The 11708-nt window shown below is 44.3% G+C and overlaps 1 pseudogene; it reads left to right on the top strand.

The window, feature by feature from the left end:
• Positions 1–949: 949 nt before the first annotated feature.
• Positions 950–1067, top strand: LOC126485816 (5S ribosomal RNA; annotated as a pseudogene).
• Positions 1068–11708: the final 10641 nt, after the last annotated feature.

The raw sequence follows: 11708 nt of genomic DNA, 5'->3' as shown, positions 1-11708 counted from the left end.
TTAGGTGCAATGAGTTCAAGGTTATTAGTAAATCGAAGTATTTTCCGAAAACACCTGGCTACTTTTCCATTTTGAAAAATGGTCAATTAAAGATTGTAAGACAAAGCTAGGGGAAAAATGAAATATAGGCAGAAATGACAACAGTAAGTTTTTTTGGATACTGTGAAAAAGTGCTCATGGCTGATTTTCAATTTAATGAACGTCTTAACATCTAAATAATACACTTTCCTCTCAAACCTAGCAATTCTCACTACAATAACCAAGTTAGTCCGATGGCGCTGCAATAGGGAAAAAAAGTAAGATTATTATTTACCCCTGCCAGTCTACTTCTGGTATACATTCAGTTCCATTAAACTTCCTCCTTCACAGATCACGAGTACACAGGTAATAATAAAAATATGCATGACAGAAAATAAGTACAAATTATTGCTAACATATTGTTACAAGTTTAGTATTTAATAAATATTAGGGCACACTGACAGTAATGCACACTCCATTACATGTGTAGACTTTTAGTACAGAGAGCTTACAGAACACATATATGTACTGCACATAGTAGTGTCCTAAGTACAAAGAAAATGTTTATCACCACCCTAGGTTTCAACATACACGTGAACTAAATGGCACAAAAAATGTCCTCAGAGCAGTAAAACTTGTAATTAACTGCCAACCATAAGCGAATGGGGAATGTATATGACACTTTGAGGGAGAATCTTGCAGTCCCACTGACAATGACAGTTTAAATATTATTTGAAAAGCAAAGTGAGACAATCTTGCAGAGACACTTGCACTGTCATCAGAAATATTTGATATAATTGACCTGTGCAGGATAATCTAGCAGTCCCACTGACAGCCTTCAGAAGTGTTTGGTATAACTGAACAGTGCACAACTACCTTGCGGTCTCACTTGCACTGCCATCAGAAAAATTTGAAATTGATAGTAACGAGGGGCAATGGCCTTGCTGCAGTGGTTACACCGGTTCCCGTGAGATCACTGAAGTTAAGCGCTGTCGGGCGTGGTCTGCACTTGGATGGGTGACCATCTGGGTCGCCATGCGCTGTTACCATTTTTCGGGGTGCACTCAGCCTCGTGAGGCCAATAGAGGAGCTACTCGACCGAACAGTAGCGGCTTCGGTCAAGAATACCATCATAACGACCAGGAGAGCAGTGTGCTGACCCTACGCCCCTCCTATTCACATCCTCCACTGAGGATGACACGGCGGTTGGATGGTCCCGGTAGGCCACTCGAGGCCTGACGACGGAGTAGTAATGTGGAGGTAGCAAGCTCAAAATGCGCTGAAGAACAATAGTCCATCCGCAATGTAGCAAGAACCTAACCACTCATCACAAACATGTCTCCACGAGACATCCACAGAATGTACAACCTTAAGTGCTGTGCAGGCTAATCACAAGCCGGGGTATAAGAGTCTACAGTCCCTGATCAAATAAAACATGAGTGCTAACAGTTGATACCAATAAAAATATTGTAGTATCTGTGCAGAGCGCAAATAAAGTGCAATACATCATATGAAAACAGGTGTGTATGCCCATTCAATGAAATACAATGGTGAAAAAAGCATACATATTACACAGAAACAAAATGATAAAGGTGTTACGTTGAAGAACAAAAATTACCAGTATGCAGTACATCCTAACATTAAAGAAGTGGCTTAGAACTAAGCAAATAACCAACGTAGCAACATTAGCAAGAAAAGAGTGTACATAAAGTCCAATATGTCTCAGTACAAACAAATGGCACGGCAACACCCTGTTTCATTCAATGTAATTTGCAAACTTAGTCGCAGCATGACCAGAACCGTTGCATACAAAGCTATGGTGGTAGCATCTGAAAAAAAAGTTATCAAGAGCAAAGCGTGTCACATTCAGTAACATGAGTGCAGCTATGTGAAAAAGAAGTTGCTGTATACATTCACAAAAGTTAAAGTGTGCAAACGTAGTTGCTTTATGACAAGACACTTTTCACATGATTGCAAGAAAATCGCCATGTTAACATAGGCTAACTATCTGTGCAGAGTAAACATACAATGGAAATATAGGAGCTCCATTAACTATGGGAACTGTGGTGTCACCGCCAGACACCACACTTGCTAGGTGGTAGCTTTAAATCGGCCGCGGTCCATTAGTACATGTAGGACCCGCGTGTCGCCACTGTGTGATCGCTGATCGAGCGCCACCACAAGGCAGGTCTCGAGATACGGAATAGCACTCGCCCATTTGTACAGACGACGTAGCTAGCGATGCACACTGTCGAAGCCTCGCTCATTTTGCAGAGCAGATAGTTAGAATAGCCTTCAGCTAAGTCAATGGCTACGACCTAGCAAGGCGCCATTAGTAACATTGCATGTATCTACAGAGTCTCACTTGTATCGTCAAGAGCGATGTACCACAAGTATGGATTAAAGTTAAGTATTCCAGAAGCTACGTACTTTTCTTTATAGCATTCATTACGTATCCTGTTTCAGACCTCACGCCCATCTGCGTGAGCTTAGCGCGTGCCTTTCGGCTACTTCCGTGGCGTGGCTGTCTTGCTACGCCACAACAGTTGGCGACGACGATTAAAACGATTTTCTTCTTTATCCTTACTTGATTTACTTGTGTCATGGCTTCGCCAGATGTACTGTCCACATTTTATCGCTTGCAGAATCAGCAGACGCAGGCGTTATTGGATGCCCTTGGACAGCCACAATATGCAGTTGCACCCCCATTTCGTCCCTATGAACCAGCTAGGGAATCATGGACGGAGTGGTCACGCCAGTTTGGATTTCATCTCGCCGCCTACAGAATTCAAGGTAACGAGCGGCAGCCTCATTTATTGTCGTGTGTAGGGGTGCAAACGTACCGTGTGATAGTGAAATTATTTCCCCGTAGCGACGTAGCAACTCTGTCCTACGAAGAAATTTTGTCTGCTTTAGATGCCTATTTCAAGGAAACAGTTAATGTAGTTGCAAAAAGGTATACTTTCTTTCGTACGAAACGTACGGCCGGTCAGACTAATAGGGAGTGGGTTGCAACATTGCAAGGCCTTACTCGGGATTGTGCTTTTGAGTGTGAATGTGGACTCCCTTATTCCGATACTATGGTACGTGATGCAATAGCACAGAACGTTTCTGATGTTCGTATACGGGAACAGATTTTGAAACTAGTTAATCCCTCCCTTCAACAAGTGATAGACATATTGGATAGATAGACAAGACACACTTGACTTTGCTCTGGAATCATTTGCAACTTCGCCAGCTGTGTGTAACATTAACCGGCCCGCCGGGCGCGCTGCACCGACTGGTAAACTGCCCCCGCGCACGTCCACGCAGCTGCCGCCACACTCTAAACCAGGTGTGCCGCGCCAGCATACAAATGCAGTGAAATCATGCCCACGGTGTGCAACTAGACATTTGCGTGACAATTGCCCATCACGCCAAGCTATTTGTTTTTACTGTAATAAGAAAGGACATGTTCAAAGTGTTTGCCAGAAAAAGCTCAGATCAGACACTCTTAATCATTCCAGGCCCTTTGCTTCGCGCCAGAATCGAACCAAGAATACTCAGGCTCGTGAACCTTCGCCCTTGGATATTCATGTAGTTAATTCCACTTCGTCCAGTGCCACTGTCTCTAACAGTGACTGTGTTCGTCCCACACAAAGTGTGCGTCGACGTCGCCGGAAATCACGTCAATTAGCAAGTGCTTCTGTACCAGTGTCTGTTCAAATTGCACGAGACAGTCGCTCTTGTCGTCAGTAGGACAATAAACTTTTTGTAGATTTGGACTTTAATGGCAAGGTCATACCATTCCAGCTCGATACCGGAGCTGCAGTTTCATTGCTCAATCACGACACGTACCAACAACTGGGCAAACCTCCATTGCGTGCCGCAAATGTTCAGCTCACTAGTTATTCAGGACAGCATATCCCTGTGTTAGGACAGTGCACTCTTCTTGCAACATACAAGGGACAAACAAAACTTGTGTCATTTTACGTTCTTCATTCTTCTTCTGCAGTGAACTTGTTTGGTTTAGATTTATTTCAGTTGTTTAACATGTCTTTAGTAAATCAGGTCCTATCAGTGAATCAGACTGTGCCTTCAGACAGTGTCTTTCGTCTGTATGAAGAATTTGCAGACATTTTTGCGCCGGGCTTAGGTTGCGCTAAAAACTATGAAGCACATTTGGAACTGAAAGTCAATGCGTAACCGAAATTTTTCAGAGCGCGCAATGTTCCTCACGCATTGCGTGATGATGTCGTAAGAACATTACACGAGTTAGAATCACAAGGTGTAATTGAACGTGTGCAGGCTTCTCCCTGGGCCTCACCCTAAGTAATTTTGCCAAAACCTTCCGGAAAAATTGAGACTTTGTGTGGACTTCAAGGCCACTGTGAATCCACAACTAGTGACTGCAACTTTTCCTTTACCCCGCCCGGAAGATCTTTTTGATAAACTGTGCCCAGGTAAATACTTTTCGAAGTTGGACCTCGCAGATGCGTACTTGCAAATACCGGTGGACAAAGAATCCCAGCGCGTCTTGGTGGTTAACACGTATCTTGGTTTGTACCGATTCGAAAGACTGCCATTCGGGTGTGCATCCGCCCCTGCATTGTTTCGGCAATATTTACAAACTGTTCGTGCGTCGGTCCCTACTGCTGCGAACTATCTGGACGATATTGTGATCTCCGGAAAGACAGCAGATGAACATTTAGCGAATCTACGAACATTATTTCAGGTGTTGCGACAAAATGGTCTTCGCTTGCGGAAGGACAAATGTGTGTTTTTTGCTCGTGACTTACCATACCTGGGACATGTCATAAATGCACAAAGCATACATCCCAGTCCAGAGCACCTCCGTGCCATACAAGACTTGCTTCGCCGCAGAATTTGAAGCAGCTACAGAGCGTGTTGGGTAAAATTAACTATTATCATCGCTTTCTGCGCAATGCCTCTTCCATTTCAGCTCCGCTTCATCGCTTACGCCGTAAAGGTGTTCCGTTCGTCTGGACGACGGAATGCGAACGCGCCTTTCGCCAGTTGAAATCGGCGATGCTTTCTAATACTTGCCTTACGCCATTCGATCCCCAGAAACCCCTTTTGTTGATGGTAGATGCATCGGATTTCGGGATCGGTGCTGTGCTTGCGCACAAAGATGGATCGCATGATCGCCCTATTGCCTTTGCGTCCAAATTGCTCTCGTCTGCGAAAAGAAATTACTCGCAAATAGAGAAAGAAGCTGTGGCTCTCGTCTTTGGTGTTACAAAGTTTCATGATTTCTTGTATGGTCGTCACTTTACCGTCATCACAGACCACAAACCTTTGACATCGCTTTTTCATCCGAACAAGCCTGTACGTCCACGTACAGCGCAGAAATTCATTCGCTGGTCTATTTTCCTCTCGCAGTACCGCTACGATATCTTGTATCGGTCCACTGCTAAGCATGGCAACGCCTATGCGTTGTCCCGTTTGCCTGTTGCTGAGGATAAAGCATTCGATTCTTCCGAACTTGCTTGCATGTTCATTGATTCGGAAACCGATGACGTGGTCGACTCATTTCCGATTGATTTTCGTCGTGTAGCTGCAGCCACAGCTGCTGACCCTGTCCTTGCTACCGTTTTGCGTTTTGTTGCTACGCAATGGCCCTTGTCAAAGTCACGGATCGAGGATCTGTTGGTTCGCAGATTTTTTGCTCACAAGGAGAGACTTTTTGTTCGACGTGGTGTTTTGTTGTTGCGCTCTGATAATGATCAGTCCAGAGTCGTGGTACCACGTTCGTTACAGTCCTCTGTTTTACGGCTTCTCCACCAAGGACATTGGGGTATGATGCGAACGAAACAACTTGCTCGTCAGCACTGTACTTGTTTCGGAATCGATGCTGCGATTACAAATATGTGCTCTTCTTGCATGGCGTGAGCCTAACAACAATCCGCACCACCGCGGACATTCTTTGCATGGCCAAAAGCCACTTCCCCTTGGCAACGCTTACACATCGATTTTGCTGGTCCATTCTGGCATGCTAGATGGTTGGTTGTGGTAGATGCCTTCAGTAATTTTCCTTTTGTTGTCCGGATGTCTTCCACGACGTCATCTACCACCATCCACGCGTTGTCTGGTATCTTTTGCATTGAAGGTCTTCCACAGACTATTGTTGCCGACAATGGCCCACAATTCATGTCTGCAGAATTTCAGTCTTTCTGCAAGGCCAATGGTATTCAACATCTGACATCCGCGCCGTTTTCGCCTCAGTCCAACGGTGCCGCTTAACGATTGGTCCGGACTTTCAAGTCACAGATGTTGAAGTTGAAAGAGTAGCCTTCTCGGGAGGACGCGTTGTTGCTCTTTTTGTCTTCGTATCGCTCTCAGCCCCGAGATGGTCGCTCGCCGGCTGAGTTGCTCCACGGTCGTCCTCATCGAACCCTGCATCCGCCGCATCAGGTTCCTGTGCAGCGGCAGACTCCTGCTTTTGCTCCAGGCGACGTTGTATTCTATCGCAGCTATCGCGGTTCACGGCGTTGGCTCGCAGGGCGCATTCTTCGCTGCCTCGGCCGCGCGATGTATTTGCTTTTGGGGGCCTCTGGTGAGGTGCGTCGGCATCTCAATCAGCTGCGCCTCTGTCGGCGCCTGGGTTCTGCCGCTCCCCGTCTGGTTTCAGCGACGGTGCCGTCCGGTCAGCGCCCTGGGGACCCATCTACTGGCTCGCCTCATCCCCAGGTGTTACCGACGCTGCCTTCCATTTTGCCCCATGGCGACGCGCCGCCGCCGCCGCCGCCGCCTGTTCTCCCGCCGGCGCCGCCCGCAGTGGACGCTTCGCTGCAGCCGCCAAGCGCCTCCCTGGGTCACGCGCCGCCGATCGCTTCCCGTGACCAGCTGTCCTCCGCCATGGAACTCTTGCCCGCTCCGGACCACATGACGTCATCGCGCGTCGGATACCCCGACGCAATGGAGGTCGACCCTTCGGCCCCTCCTGTCTCTTTACGGGCGCATACACCAGATGTTGACGTGCACCCTGGACTAAGTTTTCAGGCGTTTCCTAGATCTCCTCGGACCGAGTGGCCGGGTGCGGATGGCACAGCCTCGCCTGTTGTTAGGCTCCACACCTCATCGCATACGTCAACATGGGGTCCTCCCCACGGCGGGCGGAAGCCTTATAACACGACCGTTCGCCGATTTGCGGGGGAGGAATGTGGTGTCACCGCCAGACACCACACTTGCTAGGTGGTAGCTTTAAATCGGCCGCGGTCCATTAGTACATGTAGGACCCGCGTGTCGCCACTGTGTGATCGCTGATCGAGCGCCACCACAAGGCAGGTCTCGAGATACGGAATAGCACTCGCCCCAGTTGTACAGACGACGTAGCTAGCGATGCACACTGTCGAAGCCTCGCTCATTTTGCAGAGCAGATAGTTAGAATAGCCTTCAGCTAAGTCAATGGCTATGACCTAGCAAGGCGCCATTAGTAACATTGCATGTATCTACAGAGTCTCACTTGTATCGTCAAGAGCGATGTACCACAAGTATGGATTATAGTTAAGTATTCCAGAAGCTACGTACTTTTCTTTATAGCATTCATTACGTATCCTGTTTCAGACCTCACGCGCATCTGCGTGAGCTTAGCGTGGCGTGGCGTGGCGTGGCTGTCTTGCTACGCCACAACAGGAACAAATAGGACATGAGTAGTAAATGGAATGTTTGTACAGTACACGAGACCTATTGTACCAGTGGAAAGAGATAATATTACGTCATTCGTCATGCATCAATCAACATAACAAAAAGGAGAATCCCTCCAAATAATTAATATCTGTCACAATTGACAAGATAAATATCGTCACATAGCAGAAAAAGAGTAATCACCAGGCAACAAGAATTTAGATATCAAATCACAAATGACCATAAAGAAAAAGAAATCAAGTCTAGAAAAGCAGCAAATCACTTAAAAGTAACCTTAATCTCACACCTTCTATACCAGGAAAAAAATATCATCATGAAATCCCCAAAAAATATCATCATATGTACAAAAAGTGTCTCCTTAATATAATATCTTCAAAAGAAATACATCATAAAGACTCACCATGATACTAGAAATATGTACAAATTATTATAAAAATCATACCATAAGCTGACAGGGGCTGAGCCTGACCTGTTCTCAACCAGTAAGACCTGTTAAAAATGGATTTGTACAAACTTTGAAAATTCATCAGGTGCGATACATGGTTAGCCATGGTGTCTGCCATGAAACCATTATCTGAACGCTTACCATTTACTTCTGTATGTACTAAGCTGACTGTACTACTATGATGAAGTAACTAGATCTTTCACTCCTTAACATAATTATGATAAAACTATGGCAAAAATGGAAACATTTAAAAGCACGTGGTGGCTCAGTAACACTTAAGTACATAGGATTACAATATGCTAGTGATAAAAAAATTACAAGACTAAGGTTCACCATAAACGTCAACCAAAATATATGCCATGGTCTATCATACCTATAGGTAATGAAACAAAAGCAAAGCACTCTACAATCTATCAAAAATATAATACAAATAAAGTATAGTATGACCTGTGTACCACCTTTTGAAAAGACAAAGCATGAGTTTCCAAAAGGATAAGACACAAATTAGCTGTAGTAGTATCGGTTGTGTGTGTTGTTTGTTCAGCTGTGTATGTATTTCCTAATTCAATCAGTACAGAAAAGAAAATCATAGTTTCCACGATTACAAATAGTCAGGATAATGCAGTAGATTATTGTTAGGCATGAAAAAAGTCATAGTATACAGTAGCAATTAAACCAGAAATGTACATTGCTGTAATAGGTAGCATGGCTCTAGCCTGTTGTGTTGCTCTCATAGAGTAAAGAAAATAGATTTAACAAGTATATACAGGCTTGCATAATATCTCAAGAAAGTGCAACTGCATATCATACAAAAGAAACTTTAGTGTAGTAGCAAACAGCTGTAGAACAGTTACTATTGTCAACCTGCCACGACCGATCCAAACTCATCTTTTACACTTATAAACCAGAAATACAATCACGTGAAATGAAAGTCAAATTCGACAAAAACAGGGTCCCTTAGCCTTAACCATTACCTCAATATTATTGATCATCAGCATTATTATCTTCTCATTAGTAATTTAACATAACACATCAAATAAGTAAGCCACATAAATAATAAACATATACCTCATTAAATATCATCAGTAATCATCATCATCGTATACGCAAATATGCACTACACTTCATAACACAACTCATCTGAAATATATCAAAATAAAATTCCCTGTTCTGTCTACATCAGTTGTCTCCCACACGAACAACACCATACAGCCATAAGTATGAAACATCCAGTACTAAACAAAATATTTGAAACTACAATAGATCATGAGAAAAGGAAATTGTACCTCTGCACAAATGTTCCTTTTGACCGTAGAGAAAAAAATTTCGAAAGCAACAAGCTGTAGATAGCATCTGATAAATGGTAAGAAATCATTCTGAGTAACAGCATTGTAAATCCAAATATAAGTGCCAGTCCAACGTTATAAGATAAGAAAAGACAAATATGTTGTAGTGATCAGTCTAGTAGCAATCCAGATCACAGTGTAAGTGTGTTTGTAAAGCTGTGTACGTGTATCCTGTTCATAGAACTCTTTGGTCATAGCATCAGGGAAATTCGAACATTATAAATCAATAAATTCTCAGTGTAGGTAAGTTGTCTGTAAATCTGTGGGAGTGTGTCCTATTCGTGAAATTCTTTGACTTTGTTAATATGGTGTAGTGTCGTCCAACAAAATTTACTGTATGGCTTAACTGGAAATTCGTAAAAAATGTCAGAGGTGGCTTTACAATTGTCATCTTTGTTCTGAATTGTATCGAAAATGTCACAGTGTCGTCATCGTTGCGCTCATAGTAATGATAAGCTGAATTATATTGTGTGGTGCACCAGTCGATATTTTTGTTTGAGGAAAAATGATGCAGGCGGTTGAAATCTTGTTCGTCGATAGAGAAGCTCTGATCAAAATTTAAGGTTATTACACTGTCGTCGTTTTGTGATGTAATACAAGAGTTGCTGGAATCTATCACTGATTTATGTCTGTTTAATAATAGAACGATTAGAAAGTTGACGAAAAATGCATGACCTTTAGCAGAAAATTGTAAATGAGTTTCAGATTTGACTTCAACGCTTCTGCCAGGTACAGCACATTTATTTTGATTTTATTGAGAGGTAACATCGGAGAAGAATCGTCAGAATTGTTTCGAAGGCTGTTCAGTTTCACGTAGCAGTCAATCACTGATGTCTTCTAAGGGCATCATATGCTCTATAATGAGTGCAGAATGCGATGTACCCCGTGTTGGCACGGAAGATGTTTTATGACCTAGAACCGGTCCCTGGCCAACAAAGAAAGCAGGTCAGTTATAAGGAATCACAGATGTCTCCTAGAGTTCCAGCTGTTTCTTTTACAGCTGTTATACTGCTCCAAAATGGCTGTTTTTTTTTGTATACTATGCAGTGCCCTTTAGACATGCATGCCTGTCTGAAGGAAGAGGCATTGTTACCATCTACAGCTGTATGAAACAGAACAAATGTATCCACACTTGTGTATACGACTACACTTGAGCTGCACAATTTACTAGTGACACACGAAAATTTGTAGTGGACTGGGACTCAAACCTGGATTTCCTACTCCACGTGAGTGGTTCCCTTAATAACTTCGGCTCTCTGGGAACTCCTCCCAGGCCGACCTAAGTGTCCCTATGTGACTGTGTAGCGACGTACAGTTGCTGTGACTCCCGCACAGGTTCAAAAATGGTTCAAATGGCTCTCAGCACAATGGGACTTAACATCTGAGGTCATCAGTCCTCTAGAACTTAGAACTACTTAAACCTAACTAACCTAAGGACATCACACACCTCCATACCCGAGGCAGGATTCGAACCTGCGACCGTAGCGGTCGCGCGGTTACAGACTGAAGCGCCTAGAACTGCTCGGCCACTCCGGCCGGCCCCGCGTAGGTTCAAATGGTCCAAATGGCTCTGAGCACTACGGGACTTAGCCGGCCGTTGTGACCGAGCGGTTCTAGGCGCTACAGTCTGGAACCGCGCGACCGTTACGGTCGCAGGTTCGAATCCTGCCTCGGGCATGGATGTGTGTGATGTCCTTAGGTTAATTAGGTTTAAGTAGATCTTAGTTCTAGGGGACTGATGACCTCAGAAGTTAAGTCCCACAGTGCTCAGAACCATTTTTCAACTATGGAACTTAACTTCTGAGGTCATCGGTCCCCTAGAACTTAGAACTACTTAAACCTAACTAACCTAAGGACATCACAATCCATGCCCGAGGAAGGATTCGAAACTGCGACCGTAGCGGTCGCGCGTTTCCAGACTGTAGCGCCTAGAACCGCTCGGCCAACCCGGCCAGCTTCCGCACAGGGAGATACTTATTTGTACTAGTGTCGTGGCCTGGGCACCCATATAATACTGTTTTGTACTACCTGTGTTTGACGAACTACTTTGCAGCGACCTTAAGACATTCATACATGTGTGAAGGATTAGATATTGCTACAATCTACAACTGTGTGAAATGGAAGAAATGTATTTGCAGTTGCGTATACCTTTCTTCTATTTATTTGCTGCTACACCACTACTAGTCGTCAGGTACAGCACGTCTACCAGTCGCTGTCCGTATTTTGTGAATAGGTCAATGTCCGTTGGTAGC

This window comes from Schistocerca serialis, chromosome 6 (genome assembly GCF_023864345.2).
Source record: "Schistocerca serialis cubense isolate TAMUIC-IGC-003099 chromosome 6, iqSchSeri2.2, whole genome shotgun sequence".
Lineage (NCBI taxonomy): Eukaryota > Metazoa > Arthropoda > Insecta > Orthoptera > Acrididae > Schistocerca > Schistocerca serialis.
Note: the sequence above shows the minus strand (reverse complement) of the source record. Positions and strands in the feature narration are given on the sequence as shown.